This window comes from Monodelphis domestica, chromosome 6, assembly GCF_027887165.1.
Source record: "Monodelphis domestica isolate mMonDom1 chromosome 6, mMonDom1.pri, whole genome shotgun sequence".
Classification (NCBI taxonomy): Eukaryota; Metazoa; Chordata; class Mammalia; order Didelphimorphia; family Didelphidae; genus Monodelphis; species Monodelphis domestica.
Window position 1 is genome coordinate 188,942,936 of NC_077232.1, and position 16,568 is coordinate 188,959,503.

Here is a 16,568-nt window from a genome sequence, read left to right on the forward strand (position 1 = left end):
CCAGGCTTCCAACGCCGAGAGAGTGGGACTGTCTCTGTGCATCGACTTTTCCACTTAAATCTCCTTCACGCACAAGTATCTTTGTGCACACTCATCTATCCTAACCCTGTCCACCCTCTTCAAGACCTGCGGTGATGGGGGAGTGACGACGCAACAGGTGGAGGTGACCACTGGCAGTTGTAGTCACGATCCTGCACGTAGGCGGCCCACAGACCAGTGGTCGCTCAGCCCTGTGGGTAGCAGGGACGTTCGGCAGCATCCTGGGCGACTGAGCAGCCCACTCTAGGACAGCACTGCTCACCCTAATCAAGGGAGGGGACTAGAAAAGGTGTCCCAAACATTGCCTGCCCTACAAACACCGGTCAGCACACCATGGCTGGTGGGTCATCCCCTTTAAGCGGTCAAAATCAAAGGAAAAAAAATACAAAGAAACTCCTACTAGGAGCATGGAACATCAGGACATTACTTGATAGAAAGAATACCCCAAGACCTGAGAGAAGAACAGCTCTAATCGGTAAAGAACTGGCGCGATATAACATCGACATCGCAGCCTTAAGTGAAACACGCTTACCAGAAGAGGGATCACTCAGAGAACCCACCACTGGATACACCTTCTTCTGGAAAGGTAGAGCCTCAAATGAAGACAGAATCCACGGTGTTGGCCTGGCCATCAAGACAAGTTTGCTCAAACAGCTGCCAGACTTGCCTGTGGGGATCAGCGAGAGGCTCATGAAGATCCATTTGCCTCTCAGCAAAGACCTGTATGCCACCATCATCAGCGCATATGCCCCAACACTGACCAGCACAGAGAAGACCATCGAGCAGTTCTACTCTGACCTGAGTGCCGTCCTGCACTCAGTACCCACAAATGACAAGCTGATACTACTGGGAGACTTCAACGCCCACGTTGGCTAGGACCATGAAAGATGGAAAGGAGTGCTCGGCAAACACGGCGTGAGCAAAATGAACAACAACGGCCTACTGCTACTCAGCAAATGCTCAGAGTTCGAACTCACCATCACGAACACTGTGTTCAGAATGGCGAACAAATATAAAACAACGTGGATGCACCCACGATCAAAACAGTGGCATCTCATTGACTACATCATTGTACGCCGGCGAGACATCCAGGATGTAAAGATCACCAGAGCCATGAGAGGAGCTGAATGCTGGACAGACCAATGATTGGTTAGAGCGACTCTTCAAATGCACATTGCGCCTCGCCATCCAAAACACGCCCAGACAGTTCGCACATTTTACAACGCGAGTCATCTTAGAGATCCATCTTATTTGCAAACATTCCAGTCCTGCCTGGACTATAAGCTGTCTGACAAGGGACCACTCACTGGAAGCTCAACTGAGAAATGGAACCAGTTCAGAGATGCAGTGAAGGAAACATCAAAGGCAGTCCTAGGCCCAAAACAACGCAACCACCAGGACTGGTTCCACGAGAACAACACTGCTATTGAAGACCTATTGAGCAAAAAGAACAAAGCCTTTATGGAGTGGCAAAATAACCCAAACTCTGCTCCTAAAAAGGACAGATTCAAGTCTCTCCAAGCCATGGCACAGCTTGAGATCAGGAAGATGCAAGACCGATGGTGGGAAAAAAAGGCAGAAGAAATCCAGCGGTTTGCTGATATGAAAAACTACAAACAATTTTTCAGTGCCCTCAAGACTGTCTATAGGCCATTAAAACCCACCACCACTCCCTTGCTATCCTCTGACGGTGACACTCTCATAAAAGATAAAAAAGGCATCAGCAACAGGTGGAAAGAACACTTCAGTCAGCTTCTCAACTGACCCTCTTCAGTCGACCAAAGTGCCCTTGACCAGATCCCCCAAAACCACTCCATTGAATAACTTGACGTCCCTCCTTCAATAGAGGAAATCCAAAAAGCCATTAAACAAATGAGTGCAGGCAAGGCACCCGGTAAAGACGGGATCCCAACCGAGGTGTACAAGGCCTTAAATGGAAAGGCTCTCCAGGCATTCCACATAGTGTTGACCAGCATATGGGAAGAGGAAGACATGCCCCCAGAACTCAGAGATGCCTCCATCGTAGCCCTATACAAGAACAAAGGCGTACGAGCAGCCTGTGACAACTACAGAGGCATCTCACTACTCTCCACTGCTGGAAAGATCCTCGCCCGTGTTATACTCAACAGACTCCTGTCATCTGTTTCAGAGCAGAACCTGCCTGAATCACAATGTGGCTTCCGACCAGATCGTAGCACCATTGACATGGTCTTCACCGTGAGGCAAATGCAGGAAAAATGCCTTGAGCAGAACCTGAGTCTCTACATTGTCTTCACAGACCTGACAAAGGTGTTCGACACAGTGAACAGGGACGCATTGTGAGTGATCCTCAGCAAGCTTGGTTGCCCAGCAAAATTCGTCAAACTGATCCAGCTCTTTCATGTTGACATGACAGGGGAAGTCCTATCTGGTGGAGAGACTTCCTATCGCTTCAACATCTCCAATGGCGTGAAACAAGGCTGTGTCCTCGCTCCGGTACTATTCAACCTATTTTTCACCCAAGTATTACAACATGCTGTGATGGATCTAGGCCTGGGCATCTACATCAAATACCGACTGGATGGCTCACTATTCGACCTTCACCGCCTGACTGCAAAAACAAAGACAACAGAGAGACTCATCCTAGAAGCTCTCTTCACAGATGACTGTGCTCATGGCCCACCAAGAAAATCATCTTCAAACCATTGTGGACAGGTTCTCCACCGCAACAAAACTGTTTGGCCTGACTATCAGCCTCAGCAAAACAGAGGTGCTGTTCCAACCTGCACCAGGGAGGCCAACGAACCAGCCGTGCATTACAATCGATGGCACACAGCTTTCTAACGTCAGCACTCTCAAGTACCTGGGCAGCACCATCACCAACGACGGGTCCCTAGACCACGAGATGAATGCCAGGATCCAAAAGGCCAGCCAGGCACTCGGGCAGCTGCGCTCCAAAGTCCTCCAACACAGCGGTGTAAGCACTGCGACGAAGCTCAAAGTGTACAACGCAGTGGTCCTCAGCTGTGCGGTTGCGAGACATGGACACTGTACCAGAAGCACATGAAACAGCTGGAGCAATTCCACCAATGCTCCCTCCGGTCAATCATGAGGATCTGATGGCAGGACCGAATCACCAACCAGGAAGTCCTCGACAGAGCCAACTCCACCAGCATTGAAGTCCTGGTCCTCAGAACCCAGCTACGATGGTCTGGACATGTCATCCGCATGGACCCACAGCGACTACCAAAACAGGTATTCTATGGTGAACTGTCAGCTGGACTCAGGAAACAAGGCCGACCAAAGAAAAGATTCAAGGATCAGCTAAAGTCCAACTTGAAGTGGGCTGGCATTACACCAAAGCAACTAGAACTCGCTGCCTCTGTCAGAAGCAGCTGGAGAACCCGCATTCACCATGCCGCCACCACCTTTGAAGATGAGCGACGTCGATGTCTTGCCGCTGCGCGTGAACGCCGACACCAGGCCACAACCGCACCTCCCGTAACAAGTGGCGTCCCAGGCCCCATGTGCCACACACTGTGCGCCTCAGCCTTTGGACTCCAAAGCCACATGAGGGTACATTAATAGATGATAATGCACAAAGACAATAGTCATTCTCGGTCACCGAGAGACTACCACTACTACTACTACTACTAGGTAATGCCGTATTTAACAACTTCCTCATCTCTCTTCTGGCTGTAGGCTACCATCAATGAAATTCATTTTGTTGACACCAACAATCATTTCATACCTTGTGTGTAGGCCAGAAGGACAGGCGCCAGAGTCTGCTCATTCTTTGAGATGTTGTTCAGTCATTTCAGTCATGATGTCTAACTCATTATGACCCCATTTGGAGTTTTCTTTCTTTTTTTTAAACCCTTAGCTTCTGTCTTGTATTGACTCCAAGGCAGAAGAGTGGTAAGGGCTAGGTAATGGGGGTCAAGTGACTTGCCCAGGGTCACACAGCTGGAAAGTGTCTGATGTCAGATTTGAACCTAGGACCTCCCATCTCTAGGCCTGGCTCTCAATCCACTGAGCGACCCAGCTGCCTCCTGGAGTTTTCTTGGCAAAGATAGATAGTGTAGTGGTTTGCCTTTTTCTTCTCCAGCCAATTTTACAGGGGAGTAATTGAGGCAAACAGGGTTAAATGACCTGCCTAGGGTCATGCAGCTTGTGTCCGAAGCCAGAGTTGAATTCAAATCTTCCTGACTACCAAACCTGATTACATACAACTTGTTGTTCTCAAATTTCAATAGGGAGGTATCCATGGTAATACCCCACTCATGTTCAGCCTTTATGCTATCTAAGATCTCTGAAGGAGCCCTTTCCCATCTCAGCAACCTCCTTTTCAAACTTCTCACTGATTCTTTTATCAATTTTACAATGTTTGTGGCCAGTTTGGGATGTATTTGCTAGTTTATATGTCCAGTGATGACATTGCTAAAGTGAGTCTTTTATTTGCCCATTTTTGTGGAGGTTTAGCAATGATTTTCACACATCTGTGTTCTAATAAAAAACCCTTTGCTAAAATGTTAAGGCATGTGTTCACTAGGAATTTTGTGTTTTTTTAATCATTAATGTCTTTTGTTTCTTTGTTATCATACTTATCCTAATCATCTCTTTCCAGAGAGCCAGCCCATGTAACAAATAGTATTTTTTCAAGAGAAGAAAAAAATCACAGTGGTTCAATACATTGAAAAGGCACCAAAACAGATATATTGTGTAACAGCTATGGGTCTCTTACCTACAGAGGAATTTGGGGGTGTCTTCTCCTATCTTCATTCATATTCTGCTTGATCTTTTTAATTTTGTTACATTGAATTTTGGTTTTTGGTGTGTAGTTGTTTTTGCTATTTATACTATTGTAGTTATTATATGTTGTTTTCTTGGCTCTGATTGTTCTACTGCATCAGTGCATATATACATGCTTCTTTGTATTCACTGTACACATAATTTCTTCCATCACAGTAATATTCCTTTTTTTTAAACCCTTACTTTTCACCTTAGAATCAATAAAGTGTATTGGTTCCTTGGCAGAAGGGTGGCAAGGGCTAGAAAATGGAGACTAAGTGACTTGTCCAGGGTGACATGGCTAGAAAGTGTCTGAATTCAGTTTGGAACCTAGGATCTCCCATTTTAGGCCTATCTCTCAAACCACTGAGCCACCCAGCTGCCCTCTATCACAGTAATAATATTCTATTATGTTCATGTACCACAGTTTTGTTGGCCATTCCCCTGCTGATAGACATCTCCTTTGTTTTCAATTCTTAGTTATAAAAAGTGCTGCTATAATTACTTTGAAGTATATGGGGACATTATTTAGTCTATGACTTACTTGGGATATCAGCCCAGCAGTGGAGTTTCTTTTTCAAAGGGTGTGGACATTTTATTCACTTTTTTTGCATACTTCCAAATTGCTTTCCAAAATGGATTGTACCATTTCCTAGCTCTACCAGCAGTGCACTATTTTTCCACATCTCCAACATTGACTATGGCTCCTTTTTTTTTCTTCCAGCTTTACTGATTTGTGAGATATAAGGGGAAATCTCAGAATTGTTTTGAATAGCATTTTTCTAATGAACAATTTGAAGGATTCTTTTAAAGTATGATTATAAATATTTTGTAATCTTTTGAGAATTGTTTGAATCCTTTGACCATTTATCTGTTGGGAAATAGCTATTGCTTATAGATCTTGGATAACAAACCCTTATCAGAAATTTGATGCAGACTCCCCTCCCCCAACCCCATTTTGCCACTTCTTTTCTTAGGTATGTTAATTTTGTATAGAAGCGTTTCAGTTTCAGGTACTCAAAGTTATCTATTTTTATCATCTGTATTTGGCCTCAATCTCTTGTTTGGTTAAGAATATATCTCCTGCCCATAACTATGACAAATATATAATCTATTTCTCTTCTAATTTTAAAAATAATCCAATCTTTAATATTAAGGTTATATATCTAATTAGAATGCAATTTGGAACATAGGGTAAGATGTTGGTCTAAGCCTTATTTTTACTAGACTGCTTTCTAGTTTTCCTGCAGTTTTCATCAAAAAAGAAGTTTTTTTCTAGGTAATTTGTTTTTATTTTATTAAACATTGGGTTATTGATTTCTGTTGTTTCTAATTCATGCTTGCCTAATCTATTCCATTAATCTATCTCTGTTCTTTAACCAAAGCATATGGTTTTGATGCTTACTGCTTTATAATATAGTTTGAAATCTAGAAGTGCTATTTCCCCTTCATCCTTACTTCTTTTCATCATTTTTATTGATAATTTAGATATTTTGTTTCTCAAATAAATTTTGTGATTATTTTATCAAGTTCTACAAAAATATCCCCTTGGTAATTTGGTATAATATTTAAAATATAATCAATTTTCATAGTACTGTCATTTTTATTATATTAGCACAGCCTAGTCATGTACACTGAATATTCTTCTAGCTATTTAAGTTCTTTATTTCTTTAAGGAGCATTAAATTTTTTTTTATTTAATTAATTTAGAATATTTTTTCATGGTTACATGATTCATGTTCTTTTCCTCCTTCTTCCCATAGCCAATGTGCAATTCCATTGGGTTTTACATGTGTTGTTGATCAAGACCTATTTCCATATTATTAATATTTGCAATAGTATGATCAATCATATCCCTATTGAACCATGTGATCAAGGAAATGTCTGTCTTCTGCATTTCTACTCCCATGGTTCTTTCTCTTGTAAAGATAATTTTAGCACTGTGACCTAAAACTATATTTAATTATTGGTTGCCATGGGATATCCCAAATAATAAAATATCCAAGTTAGCTAGAAATTATGGTGATTTTAATTAATATAGAGAGAAGGAATTAAGGAGGAGAGAGAGGAAAGAGTTAATTTAAACTGCTCCGGCTCAGGCTAAGCCAGGCAGGACTTAACAGCCTTGGCCAAGGGGTCTCCCTTGAGCACCAAGGGAAAAGGGAGTCAGTCTTATCACTCACCACTAGGCCGTCTCAAGGAAGCTGTCTGAGGGAGCTCCTCCAGGCTTGAGTTCCAGGATCAAACTGGCACCCAGGCCTGCTCACAGGAAGTCACCAGCCAGATCCACCTCTCCAGGGAAAGAGCCTGAAGAGAGGAAGTGATGCACCCTATATAGACGGTTTTACATCACTTTCCTGCATCTCATTTGTACCAATGGTAGCTTAGCTTGACTTAGGACAGCCCAGGGGTCTGTCAGCTGTTTCTGCACATGTCTGTGGAAGGCCATCCTCCTAGATACTTAATCCTTAAGTATGGGTACAGACATTCCTAACCTTGTTATACTAAGTAGGGTGGAGCAATGTAAAATTCACAAGACATTCCTGATTCTTTTAGACCAAGTGTCTCCATTGTTACAATCAGGAGATTACAACTTTATCTTCCTCTAAAGTACGGTCTGAGTAGAGTGGAGTAGTTTTAAAGTTCACACTCTGGATGGTGGATAGTGTTCTTTCTCATAAGTTCCTCAAAATTGTCCTAGATCATTGCATAGCTAGTAGAGAAGTCTAATTGCACCACAGTGTATCCGACTCTGTGTACAATGTTCTCCTGGTTCTGCTTTAAGGAACATTTTGTAAGTGTGTGTGTGTGTGTGTGTGTGTGTGTGTGTGTGTGTGTGTGTAAGCCTTTTGTGTACTTTGGGAGATTTATCCCCAGTTATTTTGTATATAATTAATAATCATTTGGAATGACATTTTCCATTTTTTATTGCTTTTTGTGTTTTATTTTTATCATATAGAAATGCTTAGGAAAATACTAAAAGGTCAAGTAGATAGATAATGTTGAGGAAAAAAAGATAAATTCAGGAGAGGTAGATCCTAGGGGAAGATGGGATGATAGATTTTGAATAAAGACATTTGAGTATCCTTGATTATGGAAAAATGGCCAATTCTTATGAGTATGTGAGGTAGGGTGTATTGGGACTTGAGGAAATTGAGGAACTTCTGGGATCTTAGGATATTGGAGCAAATATCTATTGAAGTGCCCTATTAAAGAGGAACAAAGTTGAAATGGAGAGAAAAGATGAGTCAGGTAGTGAACTTATTGAGAAATGAGGAAAATATTCTGGGATGTTGGTATCCAGTGTAAACCTTAAAATTTCTTAGACTTATAAATGTTGGAAATTTCACCGTTGGGAAATTTCATACTTGAAAAATTTCCTATTGATAGTGGGAACTCTATTGGAATGTGAACCCCATTGGCATGGGAGGTTCCTCCTCCTCCCTTCTTAAGATTACTTTAGGACAGAAACCTTTTGCTGAACAATGGAAAGGGCTTTGACCTATGCTTAAGCATAGAACAGGAATTTCTTTGAGTCATGATTGATTTTAGAATTGATACAATAGAGATACTTGGAATGACAGAACCAGGTCTTGGAAAATACAATTTCCACCCCATTCAGTCCTAACAGGATTTAGGAAGGGCTACAGCAAAGGATCAAGATTTAATTATTGAGAATATGACCTTCAACAGACATGTGCAAAGCAACAGACCTCTGGGCGGTCCTGGGTTAAGCTAGAGCCACCATTGGCACAGGGAAGACATGGACAGTGATTGGTAGATGTGAGAACTGAGGGGAGGGAACTTGGATGGTTTCCTTAAAGATAGAGGGGTCTGAGGACTGAAGGTGGTTGGTTGGAGAGGTTTTTGGTCTGAGAGGTGGTGCTTTGAGGGTTGGCTCTGAAGGAAGCTGGAGGTGGAGGCCCCTGAGACTGTTTCTCCATTTTGATCGCATGAGTAATAGGGACTGATCTCCTTTCTTTGCCTCAGCTATCTAAGGGCTTGGGCCTTTTGGCCCAGCCTAAACAGAAGGGGTATTTAAGCCCTATTCCCTTCTCTCCCCTTTCTCTCTCCCTCTCTCTCTCTCTATCTCTAATTCCTTTCTTCCTCCTGTTTGTAATTAAACTCTATAAAAGGTTGACTGCTGACTTGAGTTTTCATTTAGGAATTACATAGCTGAATTCCTTGGCGACCTTAAATTAATATATATCAGTCTTTTAAAGTGATTTCCTTGTCACACCAGGTTTCCAGGATCCAGATTAGATAATAAATTTGGATAGAGAGAAATTCAAAGGAGGAGAAGTTTCTGAGTAGAACTTGTTAAAATAATAACAAAATTAACCTGGAAAGCAAAAATTCTAGAATATTGTCATAGAGGGATGTGGTATTTAAAAGAGTATTTTGAGTCTCTCTTTAAGACCAATGAGTCAGAAAATCACAGAAATGGTACAACCAGTTCTAGGGAGAATGGTCAAGGTCTCCTGTAGTGGGCCTAGTATCATTTGGAACCAGTAGATAGATTGATGGATAAAAAACATTGACTTGCTATATGCCAAGTAATGTTTTAAATGCTAAAGATGGAAGTAAAAAAACAAGACAAGGCTCCACTCTCAAGGAAGTTACATCCAATGAATGGACACAACACATTAGGAAGTGAATTATGATATGAGGTGTCCAAAAAATGCTCTTTTCAGAGATGGGGGGTAGTCTTGTTTTGATGACAGTTTTCAAAGCAAGAGGTTGAAGGGGCATGGATTGGATTACAGAAGGATACCTCTGACTGCAGATCATGAAATAACCCAATAAATAGAGCTTGCATGGTCTTAGAGAGCATTCGGAAAGACTTGGCACCTCTAAAACAACGTCTCTGAATGTCCAAAGCACAAGGGGAAAAGATCCAAAATGAAAGATATTTGTTAATTAGTAGAGTTCAAAGTCAACAGCGATTTGTTAAGTGCTGATATATTATTCCAGGAAGATGCTAAGCATTGGGAGTATACATTAAAATCAGGAAGAAAGACAGTCCTAGCACCCTAAGTGTTTATATTCTTAAGGGGAAGGCTATGTAAAAAGTAGTTAAAAAGAGAATTGAGGCAGTTGGAGTCCAGAGAGAAATGAAGAAATGAACACGAATAGCTTGGGAGTCTCCTCCTTAAAATGGAAAACTCAGAAGGAAAAGAACAATAAAAGAAAGGGACCTAAATATGTCTTCTAGGGTGAGAAATCTGCTAGAAGTCCAGAGAGTCAGGAATGGGGCCCTGAGGAATGAAGGAATACATATGGGTGCAGAGGGCCCAGACAGAAGGACAGACAGATTCAGAGTGGGACCCTGTGCCTGTGGGAATAGGTTGAGGTACATGAGGAATGAACTTTGAGATTTTTCCCTGTTTTCCTGGCCACTGTGTTTTCTGTACTCATTGGGAAGGAAGGTACTATTTAGTATCCCAAAAATACACATGAAAAATGTATTCAATTAATTCTCTTTTTGATCTTTGTCTCTGATCACCAGATATTTTTCCTTTTTTGTCTTTGTAGAAGTGGACCTTTGTCTAATATGTTGTAAGTGCTTTAATGTTTGGTAGAATAAAAGAATGAATGTCATGGAGTGGGGTAATTTTACATCTTCAAGGGTTTTGGAATTGGTCATGATTAATGAAAAATCCCTGGGAGGAATCTGTATGGTTCTGTATTTGTAATTCAAGCACTAGACCCAAGAGAAAATAGGAGAATAAGCTCTTGATAAATAGACACTAAAGCTTTAAAACAGCAATTCTTTCATGTAACAAGCCTAAAGGAGACTGAGTTATGATAAAGAATTATGCAAATACATGAATAAAAAAAGCCAAGGCGAGCAGTACTAATGACATTCACTGTATATCCACTGAACACTGTAAGAGAAATTGTGGGAGTTTATAAAGGAGACAGCATGGGAAAGCACCAAAAATATACACATGATATGTAAAAATATGATGAAAAACAATGCTATGTACCTAAGTGCACAAAAAGAGTGGAAATTACCAGGAAAAACCAGAACCATTATAAATCTACAACCAGCTATTATATTATTTTACCCAAGTATGGAGTTCAATAGAGTGTGATAAAATTAGGTAGGACAAGCTTGTGGCTAAAGTAAATGAAAAAGGAGAATTTTGAAGAAGGCAGATAATAACAATAACAACAGCTAGCACTTCTATAGCACTTTCTGGTCTGTACGTGATCCCCCTAACAGCCTTGTGAGTTTCTATTGCTGTTGTTATCCTGTTTTGAAGAGGAGGAAATGGGTTGAGAGCTATTGAGGAACTTGCTTAAGCTCACCCAACTAGTGTCTAAAGTAGGATTTGAACACAGGTTTTTCTGACTCCCTTGTCTTAGCTGCTTAGAAAAGGGGTTCTGTGGAAGGTTTCCCTGACTTGTTGAAGACCTAATAATTTAGTGCAGAGGTGACAAACACAGCGTGGGTCAGCTCAGGAGTGGGGCTCAACCAGATTAAAATGTAATTGGGAAATATTTAACAAAATAAGTAAAAATGTAATAAAACAGATAATATCATAATGGTTTTCTAAGTCAATATGTAACCTGCAGGAATCCTTGTATATGGTTTAGTGGCTTAGGTTTCTCTTTGAGTTTGTCACTTCTGATTTAGTGAGTCATAAAACTAAGGAACCGTAATTTTTAGGGAAAGTCTTAGAGCTCATGATTACATGGCTTTTGTGGGTATCTGACAGAGAATGACAAGGGATGTGATTCTTAGGTCATTCTAGCTCTGGAGATAGGACATATAGCTAGAAAGGGTGAAAAAAGTAGAGGCCAGGAGGCTGTTTCAGTCATCTGAAGATAATGGATATAACGCTTAAATTGAGGGAGGGCTGTAGGAATCAACGTGAACTCGCACATGGGAAATAATGAGAAGAGGGCAAAGGAGCTGTCCAAGTGAAACTGGATACAAGATGGCAGAGATGAATTAGAGTACTTCTAGGCTATGATACTGGGAACCCAGGAAAGTTACCAAACGCCTGAAATGTAATAGATGAGCAGGAGAAAGTTGGGAAAGTGTTTGCCAGGATCTCATAGAAGTGGCACATAGGTAGAGAGGAGAGCTTAGAAGTCTGATCTTAGAAGAACTTGCCACCAGCCAAAGACTACAACATTCCCATCTGCTTTTGCTAATGATTTTTGTTAAGTCAGATACATTACTAGATTCATCCCGAGGCATGTATGGCTGAAGGAATTTGAAAGGAGGGTAATTATATGGACTGGACCTGTGCTTTCATCTCAATGAAAACAATCAAACTGTTATTAAAAGGTGCTTAAAAAAATAATATTTTATTATATAATCTATCATATAATAATATAATATAAAATAAAATTCATTGAGTAAAGGAATAGTATTATCAAATACCATTATTTATAATAATATTTTATTATCTTATATAATCTATCATGATACTATAATACAAAATAAAAGTCATTGAGTAAAGGAATAGTATTATCAAATACCATTATTTCTAATATTATTTTATTATCTTATATAATCTATCATATAATAATATAATACAAAATAAAATTCATTGAGTAAAGGAATAGTATTATCAAATACCATTATTTCTAATATTATTTTATTATCTTATATAATCTATCATATAATAATATAATACAAAATAAAATTCATTGAGTAAAGGAATAGTATTATCAAATACCATTATTTATAATAATATTTTATTATCTTATATAATCTATCATGATACTATAATACAAAATAAAAGTCATTGAGTAAAGGAATAGTATTATCAAATACCATTATTTATAATAATATTTTATTATATAATCTATCATATAATACTATAATACAAAATAAAATTCATTGAGTAAAGGAATAGTATTATCAAATACCATTATTTCTAATATTATTTTATTATCTTGTATAATCTATCATATAATAATATAATACAAAATAAAATTCATTGAGTAAAGGAATAGTATTGTCAAATACCATTATTTCTAATATTATTTTATTATCTTGTATAATCTATCATATAATAATATAATACAAAATAAAATTCATTGAGTAAAGGAATAGTATTGTCAAATCTAAACTTCAGGAAAATCCCATGGCATTGGTTTGCAGGACATGTGTCTTTGAGTGAGGAGAAATTCAAAGAGAAATCAAGAAGCCATTGCAAAGATTCAGGCAGGAGGTGTTCAGAAACCAAATTAAGATGGTGGTTTTGTGGAGGTGGGAGACAGTGTATGAATAGAAATAGCAGTTTTGGCAATGGATCAGATATCAGAGGGGAGAGGGGAGGAATTGAGAATAATGCTGAGCTCACAAATCTGGAAGACTATAGTAAGTTTGGAAGATGGGTGAGTTGCAGCATGGGTGTAGATAAGTTCTTTCTTTTTTGACCCTATTGAATCATTAGCACATCTAGTTAAAATGGGGACTAAGGCTCAAGAGAAAGACAGGCCAGCTATACAAACTGGCATGTCATCTTCATGGATGATTATTAAGACCATGGTGGGGGGGAGAAAAAGCATTTATTAAGCACCTACTGCCAGGCACCCTTTGCAAATATTCTCTTAGTTTATCCTCACAGCAACCCTGTGAGTTAGGTGCTATTGTTATCCCTAATTATTAAGGAAACCCAAGTAGGCAGAAAGTATCAGAGGTTACATTTGGTCATTCTCAGGGCTCTATCCCTGTACTACCTGGGTTTCATCTCTTTTTACATAGTATGAGGAGAATAAACACTTAAGACTTGGTTATGTGTGGTTTGTGTGTGTATATAAACATATACACACATGTGCACATTTATAACACAAATAGTTTATGTGTGTAAGCCTACATGCAATACATACATGTTTCAGTATGCCGTTTATACCTACATATGTATGTGTCTGTATATTACACACACTCCAATAAAAGCCTAACATCCCAATCACGTCTAAAATCCTACTGCTACTTGGGTTCAAGGTTGGGGCAGGGTGGTGGTAATAATTGGCTGGAGCTCTCACCTAGTGTTTTCTCTACTGGAAGAGCAGATAAAGACTGATCAAACGTTAAAGATAACAGGGAAATTCATAAATGGAATCATCCTCAATTTCCTTCAGTACACAAATGGATCCAGACATCTGGAGATGCGTGCGGATGGGGAAAGAAGCGGCTTCCCCCAAAATCGTCCAGAGCAAGGAAGGTTTCCAAACTCGGTGGCACCCGTCCTGCGTCATTCCTGGAAAACTCTTCTGGTTTGAATCAACACGGCTACACTCCGTGTCTGGTCTCATCAAAATTGGCAAATTCACTCTGCGTGCCATTTATTCCCACGGCTTTTGGCTCTCATCCCTGCTGGGTCTCCTAGGTGAGTTCTGAGGCAATGGGGAGACTTCCCTGCCTCTCCCTCCCTGCAGACGGTCTCCATTCCTCGCACCTCGCTGAGGTTGAGGCAAGTGAATTCCTTGCTTCGGGGTACAGGAGACCCCCCAGGGTACAGTCAGCTGCTCTCATTGATTCTTGGGTTGGGGAGAAATACTCTCAGCCCTTTCCTTTGTTCCTTTTAACCCCCGCCATGCTATGGGGCAACCAAAACCTGGTCAGCCTTCAGTAGAGAAAACTCGAAAGCTTAGAAGGAAGGTCACATCGCAAGAGGAAAGAGCGCAACTGGCACCCTCTGCTTCTCCTTGTCTCCTCTCCTCACTTACAAAATTGCAATGTCTGAAAACTTACCATGAATAGTTCGTATGCCCATAGCAAAAATGTCCATTGTTTTACCTCAACATTAAAACACATATATGGGCACAAAGGAGAATTGCCCAAAGTATAATGGTAACGCATACATGAAAACATATGATACATCATAACTGTGGTGTGCAGTATTAAGTGGCAAAGTTACATGCAGTAAACCCAATACAGGGATCACCTACGTGTGTATGGGAGTTATATACAAAGTGCATTTCATTTATTTATTTTTGTTTATTCATTATTTATTTTTGTTCATTCGTTCATTTATTTATCCACTATTTATTCATTCATTCATTTATTTGTTTATTGATTTATTTATTTGAGACCTTTACCTTCCTTCTTGGAATCAATACTGTGTATTGGCTCCAAGACAGAAGAGTGGTAAGGGCTAGGCAATGGGGGTCAAGTGACTTGCCCAGGGTCACACAGCTGGGAAGTATCTGAGGCCAGATTTGAACCTAGGACCTCCCGTCTCTAGGGCTAGCTCTCAATCCACTGAGCTACCCAGCTGCCCCCACAAAGGGCATTTTAAATACCCTCCAGTACTGGGAACCATCTGGTGATCCGGATTGTCACTTGTTCCCATGGGAGTATCAGATGTCAGCTTGGAACCCGGCCAGATCATTCTGGCGTGCCTCAGGGATGACCTTTTTTGGTTTTGCATCTGGTGTTTTCTCAGACCCACATAAAAGGTTCAGGCTGAATGACATGATCTCTAGCTTGTAAAGAGTTAGACTCTGTAGGTGGCTTCCACTCCCTTGGATTCAAAGTAGAGGTTTGGGGGTTTCTAGGTTTGTTTGTTTGTTTTTGTCTGCACCCATAGGTCCTATTGACTGTAGGCAGTCTTTGTTCCTTTGGGTTCAACACAGGTAGAGATTTTGGAGTTTGGGGTTTTTTTGTTTGTTTGCCTATTGGCTAGGGAATTCAAAGGGTGAAAACACTACTAACTAATGCAAATCGGTGTCTTTTCTGCAATGTATAACATTATAGACTTCCTTGGGAGCATAGAGAGCTTAAGTGACTCAGCTGGTTTTTAAAATTGCCTTTCTCATTATAATGTCACTGATTTTTTAAAAATGGCTATTTCAACAGTCATTAACAGAACTGAGGATATGACTGGAAGAAACTATGAACTTCTGTCATTTATAGTTCATGTTTGTTTTGGATTGGTTTAGTTTACTTTTAGAGCAACAAAAATGTGTGTGTCTGGGTTTCAGTATGGTCTTGTTTGTACTGTCTTGGAGCCAGGAGGAAATAGAATGTAGATGCAATTGTTACCTTTTTTCCTTATTTCTCTATAGACGTTTGCATTGCACCACTCTTAGGTCTGTTTCCTAAGGTGATTAGAGAAAAGGGAAAAGAACTTCTGTGTTCTAAAATATTTATAGCAGCTCTTTTGTGGTGGCAATGAAATGGAAATGAGAGGATGCTGGGGAATCTAACATGCTTGTCAGATACTTTTTTGGTCTGTAATTGGATTAATCACTTTTGCAAGACATGAAAATTGAAGCCTCTTTTGCATTTAGCCCCTGCCAACTGCCTTTTTCATGGATAAGGGAACTGAAGTTTTCAGAGGGTAAATGATTTGCTACAGGTCAGAGAGCTGATCAGGAGAAGAGGCCCAATCTGATAGGGAGCCCAGATTCCCTTTTTTTTTTTATTTTAATATATTTTATTTGATCATTTCCAAGCATTATTCGTTAAAGACATAGATCATTTTCTTTTCCTCCCCCCACCCCCCATAGCCGACGCGTAAGTCCACTGGGCATTAGATGTTTTCTTGATTTGAACCCATTGCTTTGTTGATAGTATTTGCATTAGAGTGTTCATTTAGAGTCTATCCTCTGTCATGTCCCCTCAACCTCTGTATTCAGGCAGTTGCTTTTTCTCGGTGTTTCCACTCCCATAGTTTATCCTTTGCTTATGAATGGTGTTTTTTTTTCTCCTGGATCCCTGCAAGTTGTTCAGGGACATTACACCGCCACTAATGGAGAAGTCCATTACGTTCGATTATACCACAGTG